A 21,058-nucleotide genomic window follows, 5' to 3' on the forward strand; every position below is an offset into this window, starting at 1 on the left:
ATATATATATATATATATATATATATATATATATATATATATATATATATATATATATATATATATATATATATATATATATATATATATATATATATATATATATATATATATATATATATATATATATATATATATATATATATATATATATATATATATATATATATATATATATATATATATATATATATATATATATATATATATATATATATATATATATATATATATATATATATATATATATATATATATATATATATATATTTGCGATCTTAAAAAATATTACATGTTTGAAATTGTTTTTTCTTGACAAATGTAAATTGTGCTTACCAATGAATTTCATTATGACTAAACTAGACCCATTTTTTACTTTTATTTAATTGTATTTACTTATTTGAAATACAACTACACTAAATCTGTAGTAAATGGGGTCCGTGTACTTTTTCGTTCATTCATTATTCAATTTCGGAATGAAAGATGAAATTTAAAAAAGGGTGCGGTCCGTGTACTTTTTCGTTCATTCATTATTCAATTTCGGAATGAAAGATGAAATTTAAAAAAGAGTGCAGCTTGGTTTTTTGTTTAAAAGAAAAAAAGCAGAAATGGCTGTATTTTGTTTTCCAAATGTATTGTTGTCATCAAATAATAGTAATAGAAAATTGGACGCATTTCCGGTCCGTGTACTTTTTCGTTCATTCATTATTCTATTTTGGAATGAAAGATGAAATTTAAAAAAGGGTCCAGCTTAGTTTTTTGTTTAAAAGAAAAAAAGCAGAAATGGCTGTATTTTGTTTTCCAAATGTATTGTTGTCATCAAATAATAGTATTAGAAAATTGGACGCATTTCCGATCGTCTTTTAATTTGTAATATTTATTTGTACATTTATTGTATTTCATTTGACTGATCCTATCTTTACCCGGAAGTAAATTACACCGTCGTGCCGGTATCAGCGATGCGCGGGTTGATCCGAAATGAGCGGGTGCCCGCGGTTACGAGTCATTCGGCATTAATTTGGTAATTTTGTCAAAAAAAATGTTCTTGATTACAAGAAAAATACAGATTGTTCATGTTGTGATTTAGTTTGTCTTGCCTTTATACAGATTTAAATAGTTTCATTTTCGAAGTAGGCTACTCTAAATTATGTCAGTGATTCTCCGATATTAAATATCAATAATTATTTTATTTCGATCTACAGTGTAATAAAAGTTAAGAAAAAGATTAGCCTGTACCCCTAAATATTAGAGACTAAAGCTAATTCCTTTTTTTCTTAACTTTTATTCTTCTAAAAATTATCAAGAATATTAAATCAACTTAATAGGCTAGGTTAACGACTTTTCTTATACTACAAACATAACGAATACACTTCAGTTTATGAAATTATAGTGCCTTGAATTTATTAAGTAATGCTTGATTTCGTTCATTTCGCTCTCTGGAAACGTAAAGAAAAAATACCGTTTTTATTCGGAATTTGTTTTTAATCCCCGGTTTTAAACAAGCATATACATGAGATAATTTATATATTATTGCTTGAATAAACGTTAAAAAATAGTGCTGAATTTTATAATTAAGGAAATTAAACATACCTAGGCATTTGAAAAGACATAGTGAAATGTGTCTAATAATTCCAAAAAAAAAGAGAAACATTGGACATAATCAAAATATTCGAGACATTTATTAGGAATACCATTTTCTTAATGATTGATGCTGCATGTGTTTATCCAGTCTAATCGAAGTGTGCGTCTCTCCCTCCCCTGACTTTCCCAACATAAATCCCACCCCCTCTCAGAAAATACATAAAGCTGACATTACTGAGCTATATGCGTTTAAAAGTAGCCTATTCAAATGGTACAACGGCATTGCTCAGTTCAACGTGTTGGGAAATCGGGCATTTTGTCCCGCGTCAGCATTTATTCAACAGTTAATAACGCTCAACATTCAAAAGGTACACTGTAACCGATTTTTGTAATTTGAACAGTATTTTACTGTAATATCTACAGTAAGATACTGTAAAATGTATATACAGTATTTTACTGTAAACTGCAAAGGATTATGGGAAAATATATGATCACTACTGTAATTATCCACTACTGTAAATCCGTTTACAGTAAACTACTGTAAATTTACAGTAGTGAACTTGCCCGCGAAAAATTGACCAATGGCAAGGGCGATTTTTTTTCTCTCCTGCTGAGAGGAAGTGGCGGTAAAAAGGACAAAAGGAGAAATGTTGCACCAATAACTTGACAAAAAGGTTAGTATATTATTTCTGTTTTATGAAAAACTGAACAATTTTAAGATGTTTTCACTTGTTAACAGCAAACTAACAATATTCATCGTGTTTTGCAAGTCGGTAGCCTTTTTTTCTGACTGACGGCCGGGGCGCCGCCATAACGGTGAAAACATGGACTGGTGAGTAACTTAAGGTGACATATATTAGTCCAAATAAACTTTAGTGAAACCGAGAAACGCGTTTGTATATTGTGCTGCCCTTTAATGCAAGTTAGCTCGTCTGACGAGCCCTTAACGTTACTCAAGCTTAACGGCGAACTGAGGTGAAATACTGAGGTAACGTAAAGTGCGTTAAGCAACACCGCTTTTTCTGTGGAGATTTTAAATAGTATTTTCAAGCCCTTCTTTTGCTTGTTATTTTCAAGTTTCTGGTCTGGATGTCGTCTGTAACGTCGGAGGTGTATTTTGGATCTTCTTCTTGTGAATGACTGCCATATCGACGATAACATGAACTGGTAAGCTAATAATGTCCATAAGCCGAAGTTGACAAACTCAACGTTAGTCACAGAGCAGCATAATATCGTTTCAACGCTGCTTCTTTATAGCTGGCAAGGTAATTCTCTTCAAATGATGTTTAAGTAAGAAATGTGTGTATCAATGTCGTATGTAACTTTATAGACGGTCCCTAAATTCAGTGACAGACGTGACATAAACAGCGCGCTAACATGAAACACTGAGGTAAAGCTGAAACACCGCGGTTAAGTGCTTCTTTTGTGTTTTATTTTCAAGTTTGTGGTCTCGTGGTCATGTCGTCTGCATCAGAGGTGTATTGGAGCCTTTTCTGGTGATTGCCGTCGTCGCAGTGCAAACAACAGGTAACGTTAAGCTTTTGCTTTCGTCAACTTAACTAATGTTAACGTTACTAAATTAGCCACAGGCTGCTGTTCTCCACTAACTCACAGAACGGGTTAACATTTTAAAGAGAGTAACGGGCTAGCAATATATTAATATAGCAAGTTTTGATAATAAATATTATAAATGTTTATTTTATTAAAAATGTAAATTGTATTACTGTACAGTAGTTGTCTTTTCTGATCATAAACTATAGTAACACTAAAAGGGTGTTGTGACACTGTCTGTTACAGGAGATTTCTCCAAGCACTAACTGGATGCTGACCATCAAGGGCAGAATCATCACACAGCCAGCTGTCCATTTTACTGACATGCAGAATAAGGTAACCTAAAACATATTTTGTTTTACATTGCATTTACATTCATGCATTTTTCAGATGCTTTTATCCTAAGCAAGTTATATTGTATTTAAAGTACACATTTGTAAGGTATTTATTTCCTGGGAATGTTTTTTATTACCATCAAGATTGAGTTTGCATGCGCATTAAAATTATTTCTATTAAACCAGCATTTAAACAGCAAAATGCAGCTGCTTCAGGTATCTTTAACTTACTGTAACCTTTAAATTCATAATAGCAATCTTACTGTCTGTCAATTTAGATTATTGTTACTGTAAAGCAACAAATATAGATTTTTAATCATAGTAGGCCTATTATATGCACAGACTTTCTAGGAAACACACACCTGTTTAGAATGTTTATATGAACAGATTGGTTAGCATTTAGCATGGTCTGTGGCAGACTTTACTAAGTGTCAGGGCAACAAAATTCAATGAACAAGAATGTAATATTAAGTGATTTAAAGGAGAACTCCGGTGTGATTTTGACCTGTAAACGTACCTTGCATATCTCATCTCGTCTTGTCCACTGCAGTCCGAAATCTGGGGTCAGTTATCCGATGCTCACAACAGGTTGTCAATGAGAGTCAATAGGGCATCGAAGAATCCATGTAAATAAATCACTGTTTTACGCCATTTACGAGGCACAAAGTAGCTCCATACTTCATTGGTAGACTTCCAAGGGCCCTGACATTTAAAACGAGACATTGAGAACTCAGAAAAAGCACCGGTAGTTTATTTACGAGAAGATTTATACAGACAGTTCCTGCAAGAAAAAATCCGGCAGCCGCCATCTTAAATTTAGTCACGATAAGTCGAGTGTCGAGCACCAAGGAATTTATCAGGTTATCAACTTATCAGGTTGTAGTTTCCTTCGTGCTCGACACTCGACTTATCGTGACTAAATTTAAGATGGCGGCGGCCGCTAAACTTCTTGCAGTTACTGTCTGTATAAATCTACTTGTAAATAAACTCCCGGTGCTTTTTCTGAGTTCTCAATGTCTCGTTTTAAATGTCAGGGCCCTTGGAAGTCTACCAATGAAGTGTGGAGCTACTTTGTGCCTCGTAAATGGCGTAAAACAGTGATTTATTTACATGGCTTCTTCGATGCCCTATTGACTCTCATTGACAACCTGTTGTAAGCATCGGATAACTGACCCCAGATTTCGGACTGCAGTGGACAAGACGAGATGAGATATGCAAGGTGCGTTTACAGTCGGTATCATGATTCAATACATTGTAGGTCAAAATCACACCGGAGTTCTCCTTTAAATCAAGAAGAAAATATTGTCTTTTTGCTCCATTTAGTAAAAACGGTTCTTAACAAAGCCATGTTGTGCATCTCTGCACACAGCAGTGTTTCATTACTGAATGAATTTACCTTTTTTAAACACCTAAAATCAGTGACTTACTGACCCATTCATAAAATTCTTTATAAAAAATTTCAAGAAAAAGTTTCTTCAGTTTTTTTTCTTACTACTGCGTTCGTATGTAGTATATCATTTTTTTAAAAAATGCATACAGCACCAAGTTTGACAGTTGAGGCAAATTCTTTAAACACTGTTTTTCTTGTGCTTGCAGGTTTGTTCAGACAGTCAACCTTTGTGGCAGCAAATGCATTGACAGTCACAGATCAGATGGACTTCTGGAAAGAGGGTGCAAACAACAAGCATCAGCCTGAATCCCATTCTGCCGTTTCTCATCAGAGAGCTTGTCAACTTTGACTCAAAACTACTAAAATTTAACACAACACAAACACATTTTTACTGTATGATTTTATTTTATTTACACTACCAGACAAAGCTTTTGAACAGTAAGATTTTAAATGTTTTTAAAGAAGGTCTCTTCTGCTCACTAAGCCTGCATTCATTTGGTCCAAAGTACAGCAAAAACAATACACTTTTGAACCATTTTTATTATTTAAAATAACTGTTTTCTTTTTGAATATATTTTAAAATGTAATTTATTGCTGTGATCAAACCTTAATTTTTAGCATCATTACTGCAGTCACATGATCCTTCAGAAATCATTCTAATAATTTGATTTTCTGCTCAAAAACTATTATTATGATGTTGCTGAAATTATTATAATGCTAAAAACAGTGGAGTACATTTTTTTTTCAGGTTTCTTTGATGAATAGAAAGTTCAGATAAACAGCATTTATCTGAAACAGAAATAGTTTGTAACATTATGAATGTCTTTATTATCACTTTTGATCAATTTAAATCATCCTTGCTAAATAATATCTTTCTATTCATCAAAGAATCCTGAAAAATCTAAAAATTAAATAATGTTTATCAGCATACTAGAATGATTTCTGAAGGATCATGTGATACTGAAGACGAGTAATGATGCTGAAAATTCAGCTTTGATCAAAGGAATAAATTAAATATGGATCAAATTAATGCAGGCTTGGTAAGCAGAAGAGAATTCTTTAAAAAAATCTTAGTGTTCAAAAACTTATGAATGGTAGTGTACTTACTTATTTTTGCTTTTCAGTATGTGTATGTTTGCCATGATACAAAGTCTCTGTACTTTTAAAAAGAAAATGTTCAACAATTAAAAAGAATATTATCAGAACTAATGCTTATGAGTTATTGTGATTTTTATGGGGTTGGGGTGGTAAAAATCTTGAATTACAGTGCTGTAGGTTAATTGGATTGTTTTTACAGGTAAAAAATGTTTAAAATAAATGAAAATAAACTCTATAGTACTGATACTGTAATTGAAAATACAGTAAAAATACTGTAATTGAAGATACAGTAAAAACACTGTAAATGAAATTACAGTAAAAATAATGTAAATGAAATTACAGTAAAAATACTGTAAATGAAATTACAGTAAAAAATACTGTAAATGAAATTACAGTAAAGACCTTTTAGTACTGTAAATGCACTTACAGTATTAATACTGTAAACATTTTTACAGTAACTTACTGGCATCCAGCTGCCAGTAAGTTACTGTAAAATTTACAGCAAACTTTTTACAGTGTAAATATTATTCAGCCAATAAAGTGTAGGTCTATGTATGTCATAGAAAAGTGTGTCTAGTACTATTTAAATTACAAAGGTTTAATTGGCATCTTTATTTCAAACGACCCGACCGACCACGACCCGAATATCATTAAAAATATTTTTGGATGACTCGTAACCGCGGGCACCCGCTCATTTCGGATCAACCCGCGCATCACTGATACCCGCACAACGGTGTAATTTACTTCCGGGTAAAGATAGGATCAGTCAAATGAAATACAATAAATGTACAAATTAATATTACAAATTTAAAAACGATCGGAAATGCGTCAAATTTTCTAATACTATTATTTGATGACAACAATACATTTGGAAAACAAAATACAGCCATTTCTGTTTTTTTTTTCTTTTAAACAAAAAACCAAGCTGCACCCTTTTTTAAATTTCATCTTTCATTACAAAATAGAATAATGAATGAACGAAAAAGTACACAGACCCTTATTTAATTTTATTATTTATCAATTTATTTTATCTTTTGTTTTATTTAGTTTTATTATTTTATTTAATATTTTATTTCTATTTTACTTTTTTATTTAATATTTTATTTAATAATTTGTTTTATTATTTTATTTCTATTTTTCTTTTTTTTAAATATTTTTTTTATTTTATTTAATATTTTATTTTATTTTATTATATTTAATTTTTTTTTTTTTAGTTAGTTTTATTATTTTATTTTATATTTCATTTGAAAATAAGAAACAAATCATGCATTTCCATTTTATCTAAATGAAAAGGGCACTGTTTCTATTATTTTTTTATTTTATATTTCATATTTTATTTTTATTTTATTTTATATTTTGTTTTATATTTTCAATATCAAATCAAAAATATTAATGTATACAATGTACCCAAACCCCTTATATTATTTTATTATTTTATATCTATTTTATTTTTATATTTTGTTTTATTCTATTTTATTTTATTTTAACTTAATAAAAAATATAAATGTACACAATGTACACAAACCCCTTTTTTATTTTATTTTATATTTTATTTAGTTGTATTATTTTATTTTATATTTCATATTTTATTTTATTTTAATTAAATTTTATATTTTATTTTATTTTATTTTATATTTTATTTTATTTGAAAATTAAGAAAACAAAATTGCATTTACATTTTATCTAAATGAAAAAGGCACTGTTTTCTTATTTTTCTGCTTTCACTATCAAATAAAAAAAAATCTAAATGTACACAATGTAGACAAACCCTTTTTATGATTGCATTTTATATTTATTTTTTATTTAATTTTACATTTTTTATTTTAGTTTAGTTTAGTGAATGTCCAAATGGATAATACAGTGGAAGTGTGGCGGCTTTTAAGAAATCTAAAATAAGATAGTTTTAATTTAACATTGCTCACTATAAAATTCCTATAACTCTGTTTGTATTATTTCATTTTATTGACTTTGCTATAGTTTTATAATGTGAAAAATAGTCCAAACTTTTGACTTTGGCCATTTATCAGACACTTTTGATCCAAAGCGAGAAAGTATATACTCTTTGCCGAACCAATCAGTCCTGCTGAAGTGAAGTGAGGTTAAGTGCCTGAGTCAATTGTGACTTAACAGGAAAGTGGTGTCAGAAACTATCCATTTCTTAAAACACTCCTATGGCACCTTTATGTTAGCAGACACATATGATTCATCATGAGGTTGGCACCTCACTGTCAAACCTTTATATTATGTCACCATGTCTACCAATACCTTGCTATTTTTTATAAAGCAATTTCCTTTTGGCATCTGCAATAATGTGTCTCAACCAAATGATTGCTTCTAGATGTCATTCAGATGTATAATATAAAGTCATCCCTAGAGTAATGTTCAATTGAGATGCAGCCTTGCATTTCTGCTTCATATTTTCAGTAAAGCCAGGAGTTTGGATCAAAAGAGGAATGGAGGTGATATTTGGGTAGCCTCACCAAGGATTTATTCTCACTTTCTTGTTTGTAATCCTACTGTACATAAATCTTATACAGGATAACAGTGGGCCAAGAAAAAAAACGACGCTTTGGCACTCTGCCTCCTCTGCGTTGAAAAGCAAATTCGATTCTGTCTAAAATCCCTGTTCTTTCATATATAAACATCATTTGCCCCGATTTTTTTTTTTTTTTTTAATTGCACTTTTTGAAAGATTTACACGGCTCGAAAAGGCCCACAGGAGTCTTTTTCGGAGGATTAGATGGAGACCTTTCAGTTCAAACAATTTCTAGTGATAACGTTTACTTCAAAGCTTGATAAGAAACATAATCTTAAACTTAAATTACTATGAAACTGCTTTTTTCTAAGATTTTTAGACGCTTTTGAGAGACTGTCTGTGAATGTTTATATATTCCTGACAAAGGCGCTGGTTTCTTATTTTGCTTATTTTTCTTATTTATTGCTTTTAATATCAAATCAAAAAGTTAATGAACGCAATGAACACTTATTTTAATCTCTTATTTTATTTTATTGCATTATTTTATATTTATTTAATTTTATTTAAGATTTTATTTTTGTATTGTATTGTTTTATTTTATCATTTATTTTATTTTCATTTATTTTGTTTTGTGTCGTTTTATATTCTATTTTATTTAAAAACTAAGAAAAAAAATTGCATTTTTATTTTATCTGAATAAAAAGGGTGCTGTTTTCTTATTTTTTGCTTTCAATATCAAATCAAAAAATGTAAATGTACAAAATGTACACAATGTAATTTATATATTTTATTTTTATTTTATATTTTATTTTATTTAGTTTTATTATTTTATTTAATTATTTTGTTTGTTTATCTTATATTTTTATTTATTTTATATTTTGTTTTATTATTTTATTTTATATTTTATTTTATATTTTGTTTTATTTTATTTTATTATTTTATTTTAGATTTTATTTTATTTATATTTTGTTTTTTAAAAATCTTGCATTTCCATTTTATCTGAATAAAAAGGTGCTGTTTTCTTATTTTTCTGCTTTAAATATTAAATAAAAAATATAAATGTACACATACAAAAACCTTTTATTTTATTGTATTTTATTTTAATAATTTAATTTTATATTTTGTTCTATTTTATTTCAGATTTTATTTTATTTTATTTATTTTGTTTTGTTTCAATTTAGATTGTATTTTATTTGAAAAATTATTTTAAAAATTTGCATTTCCATTTTATCTGAATGAAAAATGTGCTGTTTTTTATTTTTCTGCTTTCAATATCAGATCAAAAAAATTAAATGTACAAAATGTACACAATTGTATTTTACAGTATTTGATATTTTATATTTTATTTTATATAAATATATATATATATATATATATATATATATATTATTTTTATTTTTATTTATTTTTTTAATAATGTTTTATTTTACTTTAGATTTTTTTTTATATTATTATTTACTTTAGATTTATTTTTATTTTATTTTATTTCCAGGATGCAATTTGTGAAGCGAATGTCCAGATGGATAATACAGTGGACAAAGTATCTTTTTTGAAATATTTCAGTTTTATAGAAATTATATATATATGACAGGTGTCTGTTTAGGATAATAAGCCGTATTTCCGTTTGTCTGCAGTGTTGTATATTTGTTTATTTGAGCTGCATATGAAATAATAACATTTCTAAAAGTATCCCACTCTTCCATCCGTCCTCTGCTGATGCAATAGCTGTGTCCAAAATCCAAAGCCTGGCAGTAAAGAAAACTGGCTGTAGAAGAAGAAGAATATTTTTCCTATTATGATTTATTTATACACTACTGTTCAAAAGATTGAAGTCAGAAAGATATTTGGAAAGAAATTTAATACTTTTATTCAGCAAGAAGCATTAAATTAATTAAAAGTTACAGTAAAGACATTTTTAATGTTACAAAAGATTTCTATTTTAAATAAATGCTGTTTTATTGTACTATTCTATTCATTAAAGAATCATGAAAAAAATGTGTTATGGTTTCCACAAAAATATTACGCAGCATAACTGTTAACAACATTAATATTAAGAAGAAATGTTTCTTGATTTCTGAAGGATCATGTGACACCTTAAAATTCAGCATTTTAATATATCATGTTTTTTATTATGTTATCATGTTTTAATTGTTATTTAGCTGTATTTTTTTTCAACCAACTGCAGTTTGATTGAGATTAATTGGAATGCAAAATAAAAAAACATGATTTTTGAAAATTGTTAAAAACGAAGTTAACTCTTTATATATTAAATGACAAAATAATTTTAAATTTTAATACTATTTTACAATATTATTGCTTATACTGTATTTTTTCTGTATCAGCCTTGGTGAGACATTAAAAGAATGTATAATTAGCAAATATGTAAATTATGCACATACATGTATTATGTGTACATAATATTATATATTACAAATATACTGAATATATTAAATAAGTAATAATTTAAAAATACTCTACCATTCAAAAGTTTGGAATCAAGTCTTCTGCTCATTAAAGTTGCATTTATTAGATCAAAAATACATTAAAAAAACAGTAATATTATTAAATAATATTGAAATTTAAAATAATGGATTACTATTTTTATATATTTTAAAACTTAATTTATTCCTGTGATGCAAAACTGAATTTTCAGCATCATTACTCCAGTCTTTAGTGTCACAGGATTCTTCAGAAATCATTTTAATATGCTATTTTATGATAAATATTGGAAAAGTTTTTGCTGCTTAATATTATTTTGGAATCTGTGATACTTTGTCTGGATTCTTTGATTAATAAAAAGTAAAAATAAACACAGCATTTATGTAAAAAATAAATATTTTGTAATAATATACACTACTAGTCAAATGTTTGGGGTCGGTAATTTTTTTTAAATACATTTTTTTTTTTTAAATTAATAATAAAGTGATGGTAAAGACTTACACTGTAAAAAAAAAATTCTATTTTGAATAAATTATGTTCTTTTTAACTTTTTACTTATCAAAGAATCTCAGCGCACCAAAAAAATCAGCAAAAACTGTCTCCAACATTGATAATAAATCAGTATATTGTTAATAACCATTATTTTAAGTTACAAGAAATATTTAATAATATTACAGTTTTTTTCTGTATTTTTATCAAATAAATGCAACTTATTTCACGAGTAATGGATCATGAAAACTCATCTTTTTGCATCACATGAATAAATTATATTTTAAAGTCTATTAAAATAGCAAACTGTTATTTTAAATTGTAATAATATTTCACAAAATTACTGTTTTTTCAGTATTTTTGATACAGAAATAAATGCATCCTTGATGAGCAGAAGAACTGTCTTTAAAAACATAAAAAATTTTACTGATCTCAAACTTTTGAATGCCAGTGTGAATAGTATCAGCTCGTGGGATCATGACCCTAAGGTTAAGAAACATGACGTGGTTGTGTGGTTCTGGCAGGTCTGCCGAAGTCGCTGTAATAGAAATTTTGTAGATTGAGTGTATCGCTCATCATCCACTTTCCCTGACATTTAGCTCTGTAAACAAGCTTTATTCACTGCATCCATGAGCAGACAGGATGACAAGCCTGACAGGGATGTCAGTGTCTGGGGAGATCCCGACTAATGACTCACTTCCTCTCCGAATGAGAGATGAAGGGGCTTTGTCAAATGAGCCTGTTGACTGGACACAGCAGACTGGGATGTTTAGATGCTGCCCATCAGTCAGACACAATTGCACTCTTCATAGGAGAGACGCAGCTGACTGACCGCTGTGACTCTCTCCACGGGGGCCGTGCGGAGGACGAGGGAAGTGTCCTGCCATTTGACTCTTCTGCTTGACCTTTCGAAGCGCCGTATGAAAGTGCCCCCTGTGACGACAGCTCTACCCAAACTTAATTATGACCGTCACATGATAATGTGGGAATTTTAATTAGATGCTCTTTAATCAGAAGTGAACGGGTGAGATGGAGGTCAAAAACTGATTATGTCAGGGGGTTTTTATCTCTCAGTTGAGAAAGCATTAAAATAATGTGAAATTAGACGTGAAATGGTAGTTAGAATGTGAAATGGTAGTTTAAAAAAAAAAAAAAAACTTTTGTATTTGCTATGCAGTTGTTTTGTTTCTAGGTTGCTAGGACGTTGCTAAGAACTTTGTAGAACGTTGGTGGTTGCTAAGGTATTCTGGGTGGTTACTAGGGTGCTGGAAATCTGATTGTACATGTGTTTCTAAATGAGGCCCCTGGAAAGCTGATTGCTATTGTGTTCCATGTGGTTACTAGGGCGTTGCTAGGGTGTGGCTAATTTACTTAATACCCAAAGTCAGTAATTTCTATGATATTATGATCCCTAGAATGCAGTATATGGTGTGGATTTTGTCTGTCAGACAAACATTGTGCTGTTGCGAGGGCAGTCTGGGTGGTTACTAGGGTGTTGCTAGGGCATTACTAAATTGCTTGCTAGCTCAGATCCCTTGAATACAGGATGTAAGGTGTGAATTGTTTTTCCGTTTTTTTGTCTGCCAGACAAACATTGTGCTGTTGCTAAGGCAGTCTATGTGGTTACTAGAGTGTTGCTAGGGCGTTATTAAATTGCTTACTAGCTCAGAACAATCTCTATGATATTGTGATGCCTAGAATAGAGTAGGTATGGTGTGAATTAGAGTGTTACTAGGGTGTTGCTAGGGCATTACTAAATGGTTTGCTAGCCCAAGTAAACAATCTATGTGATATTATGTTCCCTTGAATACAGTATGTATTGTTTGAATTGTGTTTCCTGTTTTTTTTTTTTTTGTCTTGTAGACAAACATTGTGCTGTTTGTAGGGCAGTCAGAGTGGTTACTAGAGCGTTGCTAGGGTATTATTAAATTGCTTACTAGACAAAGTCAAAATGTCTAACTCTATAATGTTATGATACCTAGAATACAGTATGTATGGTGTGAATTGTTTTTCCTGCTTTTGTCCACCAGATTAACATTGTGCTGTTGCTAGAGCAGTCTGGGTTTTTACTAAAGTGTTACTAGGGCGTTGCTAAGGCATTATTAAATTGCTTACTACCCTAGTCAAAAATCTCTATGATATTATGATGCCTAGAAAACAGTATGTATGGTGTTAATTGTTTTACTGTTTCTGTCTGTCAGACAAATATTGTACTGTTGCTAGGACAGTCTGAGTGGTTACTAGGGTATTGCTCGGGCATTACTAAATTGCTTATTAGCCCAAGTCAAAAAACTCTATAATGTTATGATGCCTAGAATACAATCATGTATGGTGTAAGTTTTTTTCCCTGTCGTCAGCCAGACAAATATTGTACTGTTGCTAGGGCATTCTAGGTGGTTACTGGAGTGTTTCTAAGCCATTATTAAATGGCCTACTAGCCCAAGTCAAAAAAACTCTATAATGTTATGATTTATAGTGTATATCATTTATCTAGTTTTTACCCACCAGACAAACATTGTGCTGTTGCTAGTGCAGGCTTGGTGGTTACTAAGAAGTCGCTTAGGGTGTTACTAGATTTCTAACTTCATTACATCAACAATATCAAAACAATATGATCCCTAGAATACAGAAAGTGGAGTTGTGAGTTGTTTTACCTTTTTTTTCATGCTGTTATTAGAGCATTGCTAGAACGCTACTACAATGCTTACCAGCCAAAGTCAAAAATGTTTTTTTTTGTCTGCTAGACAGGCATCTTAAGTCAGATTGAGTTGCGAACCAAACTATTGACCATAAAATAGTAATACTGATGCTTGCTTATCATGCACTACTAATAAAATAAACATTCAATACGACATTAACAAACACTAAGAATATTTTACATCTCTCTCTCTATTTAATCTCTCTTTCTTAGTTGTGGGCAGGCATAACAAATGCTGCTGTTTATTAGAGTGTGCTGATTTAAATAAAATGCCTGCTCAAAATGTACAGCTGTGAAAAAGCAAACGTCAATGGGTCTCATTCACTAATAACTGTGAATGAGTGTTCTCACTTATGTGAGCAGAAACAGTTCCCATCCTGTAAACAGGTGCTTATGCACGTTATTTGACCTTAGCTTTGTTCACATGTTGATGAATTTGGATTATTATAGACAAGATTTGGATTATTATAGACGAGAGAGCTCATGCTCGCAGCAATTAGCATAATACATGTCCAAACTATATCTTTTAAAAGGGTTTTTCAACACAACTCGTCCTTAGATACGAATGTGGAGAAAAGAGCCGGGCTGATCCACTACGTGGGCGTCTTAATTGCGAGACACAACTCATTTTAACCAATTTCTAAGAAATTGCTACATATATGAATATTTCAATGAGGAAAATAAATCCAAGATGGCAGATGAGGTTTAAAATTGAACATTTCGTTCAATAGTGATGATTCAAAATACTTTCGTCCTAGGTTTGCCCTATAATTTCATGCTTGCTAGAGTACTGTGTGCCTAGCTTAGCAACATGCTAATGTTGAAGCATTGAAATCATTTGCGAGCTGTTCAAAAGTGTGTCAATTTTGGCGTGAAATTTTCGCACACAGGTTTTACACACAGATATGAATGAGATGAATGAAACGGAGGGAGAAAATGAACCATTCTTCCCTGTTTTGTTGTTTTCAGTGTATCGCGCACAGTTGCATGTTTTCTGACAATATGGATTAGTGCAGCTGGGATTAGGTTTATGAGAGAATTAGAGACAGTTTTAGCATCCAAATGAAGTTACTTATACTCTGCACAGATGAGATTTGGCAGCACATGTGTTTGGGACTGTAGTGAGAAGAAGAACAGCATAGAGATATAGGGATTATAGCACGATTCCTTGGTGTTTGATCTGCCCTCTGCTTCTATTCTGCTGCAGACTCGGTGTAACTTCAGAGGTTAAGTCCCATGCCAGTTCCACCTGTCCAGCACTAGATCAGCCCTTGACCTGTGACCTGTGACATTTAGTAAGGTTTGATCCACAGAGCCCCAGTAAGAGGATTGGTTTTCCCCTTTGAACTCATGTTCTTTGCTGTTCTCTGGCATGCGACGTGAGTGGTGTGCAGGACGAGTTGGTCACTAAAAAATGAACAAAATAAAATATCGTTTTTAAATTAGATGGTATATGTAAATTTAGCTTGATATTTCGTATAATGATTTATCAAGTAATTTATAAATTAAATGTGTAATGGTGTAAGTTAATTATATTAATATGATTAATTACTGTAGAGCTGTATTATGTTTTATGCATATATAAATAAAAATACCATAATATAATATTGATATATTAAAAAGTATAAGTTAGTTTGCATTAGCATTTAAACGTTGGCTGCAAAAAAGCGTTTGTGTGCACATAAAAAATGTTTGCCAGCTTTTAAATGATTAAATTTAGAAACAAAATAATTATATCCTTGGAGACTTTTTATATTAGTGAATAAAATACGATAATACATATAAGAGCAAACTTTTATTTATTTATTTGCTTTGTAGTATTTCATTACACCTCGTTTCATCACATTTAGCACAGACTCATAAGCTAAAATATATAAAATAATGTTTCTTTTTCTGTGCAGCTGTAACATTGGTCTGCTTCGCTGAGCAAGAGAACACTCAGTATGTTTACAGATGATGCTGTTTGCATGCCCTCAGACCAAAAATAGGCAAAATCAAGCCTGTAGCTTGTCTGTTTCTTCTCCTTCTTTTTAAGGAGAAAAAAAAACTATGGCAATTTTTTTTCTGAAAAGAAGCAGAAGGAATGGACACGCTGCCGCCTTTTCTGCATCTTTCAGAAAGATTCAGCAGCGCAGACAGATTTTGGGAGGCAGGCGGATGGTGGACAATGACTGACTGCTCTACAGATAAATGCTAAACCCCGGCTCCGAGGAAAAACCGAGAAGCCAGCTCTAAAGACCGTGGAGGAAAGAGAAAGACAGAATCCTTTTGGCTTCATGTTTTTCTTTTTCCTTCCACCAGAAGTCAGATTTTTTCGTCACTTATTTTAATGCTTTTCTGAAACATTTCTTCCCTGCTTCCTTACTCAGAAATGCCTGAAAGGTTGGTTGTTTTGGAAAACACAAGTTTGTGCTTATTTAAAAATTGTAAATTATCTCACAATTTGTTTGTAGTTAGTGCTTTAGCACTAATAATAAAATATGTGTAATGATTAGGTTCAGCAATTTGCATAGATCACCTTTATAACCTACCGGAACTTTCGCAAGATGTGAAATACGTACCAGTAAGTACATATCACTGCAGTTTCCAACCCAAAATTTCCATTAGAGGCGGTAAAACAGCAAGCACTTGTAATCGTTTTTGTACACAGTTATGTTTACAGCTCCATATGTTTAGCTTTCCGGACATAACAAGGCATTGAATTGGACTTAAGATGCAAAATCTTTGGGTACGAATCCCGTGAAAAACATGGCTCACGATGAAAGAGCTGAAAGATGAGAGATCGAAAAACAAGCTAAAATGGGATGCTTGCGATTGCGTTTTTACCTCGCATACACTTTTGTTCATACTATCGGGCAGGTTTAGGTGTAGTGCAGATAGTACATTATTTTAAAACATCACAAAGCATTAGAGTTATAGCGCCACTCAACGGATATTTCACATCAAATATGTCACGGTACATATGGTGCGTTTTCGTCATGAGATCAGGTTGCTTTTAACAAGAATTTTGCAACAGTGCTCTTTTTAAGATATTATTCAGATGTAAAACTTTTATTTCACTTTTGTTAATAAAATGCCTATTAAGAGGTTTTTCTTTCACCATTTACTGATAAACACTTTTGCTATGGCTTCAGGGAGTTCCAATTATCTACAAAAAAAATTATAAAAATTTAAAATAAAAATGTTACTGTTTAAGTTACACAAAGGTTTAACTATGGAAGCCCGTTTCTGCCACTGAATAAAAAACTGACTTTTTTCTCACAATTGCAAGTTTGCATCTCACAATTCACTTTTTTCCCAGAATTGTGAGATATAAACTTGCAATTCTGAGAAATAAACTTGCAATAAAGTCAGAATTGCGAAATATAAACTTGCAACTGCCAGTTATAGTCAGAATTGTAAAAAAGTTTTCTCAGCATTGCGTGATATAAACGAGAAATAAAGTCAGAATTGTGAGATAAAAACGTGCGATTGCGAGTATAAAAGTCAAAATTGCAAGATATAAACTTTCTCGCAATTGTAAGTTTGTATCTCGCAATTCAGACTTTTTCTTGCAGTGCGAGTTTATTTCTTGCAACTCTGACTTGTAAACTGTAAACTCGCATTTGCGAGAAAAAAAAAGTCAGAATTGTGAGATAAAAAGTCGCTTTTATCTTTTTTTATTCAGTGGCGGAAATTGGCTTCCATAATTAAAAACCTTGATCTGCACTGAAAAAAAATTATATAAACTCGCAAATGCGAGTTATAGTAAGAATTGCGAGATATAAACTCACAATTCTGACTTATTTCGCAACTGCAAGTTTGTATCTCGCAGACTTTTTCTCGCAATGCGAGTTTATTTCTTGCAATTCTGACTTTTTCTCACAATTCTGACTTTTTGTAATATAAATTACGTAATATAAACTCACAATTGCGAGAAATAAAGTCAGAATTGTGAGATAAAAACTTGCGACTGTGAGTTAAAAAGTCAGAATTGCAAGATATAAACTCACAATTCTGACTTTTTTCTTGTAATGCAAGTTTATTTCTTGCAACTCAGCATTTAATTTTTTCTCAGAATTGTGAGATATAAACTCCAAAAAGTTATGAAGTCCAATTTTGAGGAGAAAAAAGACTGATAAGTCTTTAAGGTTATATCTCACAATTCTGACTTAACTTGAAATTGCGAGTTAGTATCTTGCAATTCAGACATTTTATCGCAATTTGATAAATTCTGACTTTTTCTCACAATTCTGAGTTTTTTCTCAGAATTGTGTGATATAAACTCACACTTGCAAGAAATAAAGTCAGAATTCTGAGATAAAAACTTATGATTGCTAGATAAAAAGTCAGAATTGCAAGATATAAACTCACAGTTCTGACTTTTTTCTCAATTGTAAGTTTGTATCTCACAATTCAGACTTTTTCTCGCAATGCAAGTTTATTTCTTGCAACTATGACTTTTCTCTCAGAATTGTGAGATATAAACTCCAAGAAAGTTATAAAGTCCAATTTTGAGGGGAAAAAAGACTGATATGTTCTCAGAATTGCGAGTTTATATCGCACAATTCTGACTTAACTTAAAATTCCGAGTTTGTATCTTGCAATTCAGACTTTTTTCTCACAATTGACTTCATTTCTTAAAATTGTTTGTCTCACAATTCTGACTTTATAACTCACAATTGTGAATTTATATCATGGAGTTCTGACCTAATTTCTCAGAATTGTTAGTTTATATCTCACAATTCTAAGAAAAAAGTCAGAATAGCAAGATTGTAAACTTGCAATTGCAAGAAAAAAAGTCATAATTCTGAGATAAATCGCTTTAAACTTTTTTTATTCAGTGACGGAAATCATCTTCCATAGATAACAACCTTCATCTGCACTGAAAAAAAATACTTTCTCTCTGAATTATTTCACAAATAATTACAAAGAAACAGTAACACATTGAATTAGAAAGACTGAATAGTATTTTCTCGTAAGACATAGCCCAGTAACTTTTGTTTAATGTACAGTATCTGTCAAAAGTTTGGAAACATGATTTTTCAATGTTTTTAATAGTCTTTTATGCTCACCAGGACTGAATTTATGTGCTCAAATTACAGAAAAAACTGTAATATTGTGAAATACTATTCAAAACAAGTGTTTTCTGTTTTTATATATTTTAAAATGTAATTTTTTCCTAGACTGCAAAATTGAATTTTCAGCATCATTATTCCAGTCTTCAGTGTCACATGATCCTTCGGAAATCATTATAATCAATTTTTTTACATTTAAAGTCCAATTTTGACGGGAAAAAAAGACTGATATGTTCTCAGAATTCTGACTTTATTTCTCAGATTTGCGAGTTTGTCTCACAATTCTGACTTTTTAATTCACAATTGTGAATTTATGCCTGTTTTAATATATTTTAATATATTTTAAAATGTATGTATTTCTTCAGTGTCACATGGTCCTTCAGAAATCATTCTAATACATATGTGACCCTGGACCACAAAACCAGTATTAAGTCGCTGGGGTATATTTGTAGCAATAGCCAAAAATACATAGTATGGGTCAAAATTATTGATTTTTTTTTATGCCAAAAATCATTAGGAAATTAAGTAAAGTTCATGTTCCATGAAGATTTTTTGTAAAATTCTTACTATAAATATATCAAAATGTAATTTTTGAATTGTAATATGCATTGTTAAGAACTTTAAAGGTGATTTTCTCTGTCTTTTAAATTTTTTTGCTCCCTCAGATTTCTGATTTCAAATAGATGTATCTCAGCCAAATATTGTCCTATCCTAACAAACCATACGTCAATAGAAAGCTTATTTATTGAGCTTTCATATGTATAAATCTCAGTTTTGTCAAATTTAACCTTATGACTGGTTTTGTGGTCCAGGGTCACATATTTTTAAATTTAAAGTCCAATTTTCACAGGAAAAAAGACTGTTCTCAATATTCTGACTTTATTTCTCAGAATTGCGAGTTTATAATTCATAATTTATCATTTATATCAAGCAAATCTGACTTCATTTTTTTTTTTTTTTTACATTTACAATGTATGCTTTGACAACCTTCGAAACAATAATGCCAAACCATGCTCTTCCTGTTCTAAGCCTTTAACCACTCAGCGAAATCTCTCCTTGTGAGAAGACCTTTCATTCATATTGCCATTGACTGACATCCCGGGCTATTAGCCTCTCTGCTGCACATGAGTATGTTAACCTTTCTCAGTGTGGCATAATGATCCGTGACACCTCACAGGGAGTGAGGAGGAATACAGAGCCGGAATTGACTGCAGGACACAGGGGAGAATTCTCCGAGTTTGGCGCGGTTAGGTCAGGGCTATAAATCTTTGTAGTAAACGTCCTCTGTGCAACCAAAAGACTGGCTTTGATACACACACAGAGCTGGGACTCGCTCGGCACGTACGCCTTCATCAAAGCGTAAACAGCTGAGCTGGAGTTTATTTTCAGGTATTGTCTGTGTTTATCGACTCTCTGCTCAGAGTCTATGAAGGTTTGATACCGCTTTGACCATTCTCACCTCTATATGCTAAAGAATTCAGAGGCTTTTGGATCTTATGTGAAGGGGAAAAAAGCCTCACGTTTCCCACTAGCTTTCCACTGGTTCATAGTAAGACTGATAACACGCTTAAGGATTCTAAGCACCGCTGAACGCTGACCTTCACTGCTGAACACACTTGCTCGTCATCACCTCTGGAATGCCAGGGTTGGTCCGTCTTTTCGGGCCCCTCAGAGAACAGTGATGCGCTTGATCAAAGTCAGCAACACTGACTGAGTTGATCTTTTGGAAAATATGCCTCAGTCAAGCCAGCGACGGCACAATCTGTGACTCTTTTTAGGTCAATCCTAACTATTAGAGGTTGTGAGATGACAGTCCTCTCTGAATGTGAGAGTGGCATGGCAGATCTGGACCAATCTGGACTGTGTCATTTTCTAACACCTTCAGCCTTCTTTCAATCCTATCATATGCAGTAAAGGCCAGGAGGATTTTTAATGTTTTTTAAA

The 21,058-nt window shown here is 31.3% G+C and overlaps 1 protein-coding gene and 1 long non-coding RNA gene across 2 annotated transcripts in view; both read left to right on the top strand.

Moving 5' to 3' along the window:
- Positions 1–21,058, top strand: part of mmp17a (matrix metallopeptidase 17a) — a 130,782-nt gene that overhangs the window by 29,364 nt on the left and 80,360 nt on the right. The gene's annotated exons all lie outside the window — the stretch shown is intronic.
- LOC141291905 (uncharacterized) lies at positions 3,022–5,706 on the top strand. Its single transcript, XR_012340415.1, has 3 exons — positions 3,022–3,108; positions 3,379–3,468; positions 5,064–5,706. It is a non-coding gene; the product is annotated as an uncharacterized lncRNA (long non-coding RNA).

This window comes from Garra rufa, chromosome 19, assembly GCF_049309525.1.
Source record: "Garra rufa chromosome 19, GarRuf1.0, whole genome shotgun sequence".
NCBI lineage: Eukaryota > Metazoa > Chordata > Actinopteri > Cypriniformes > Cyprinidae > Garra > Garra rufa.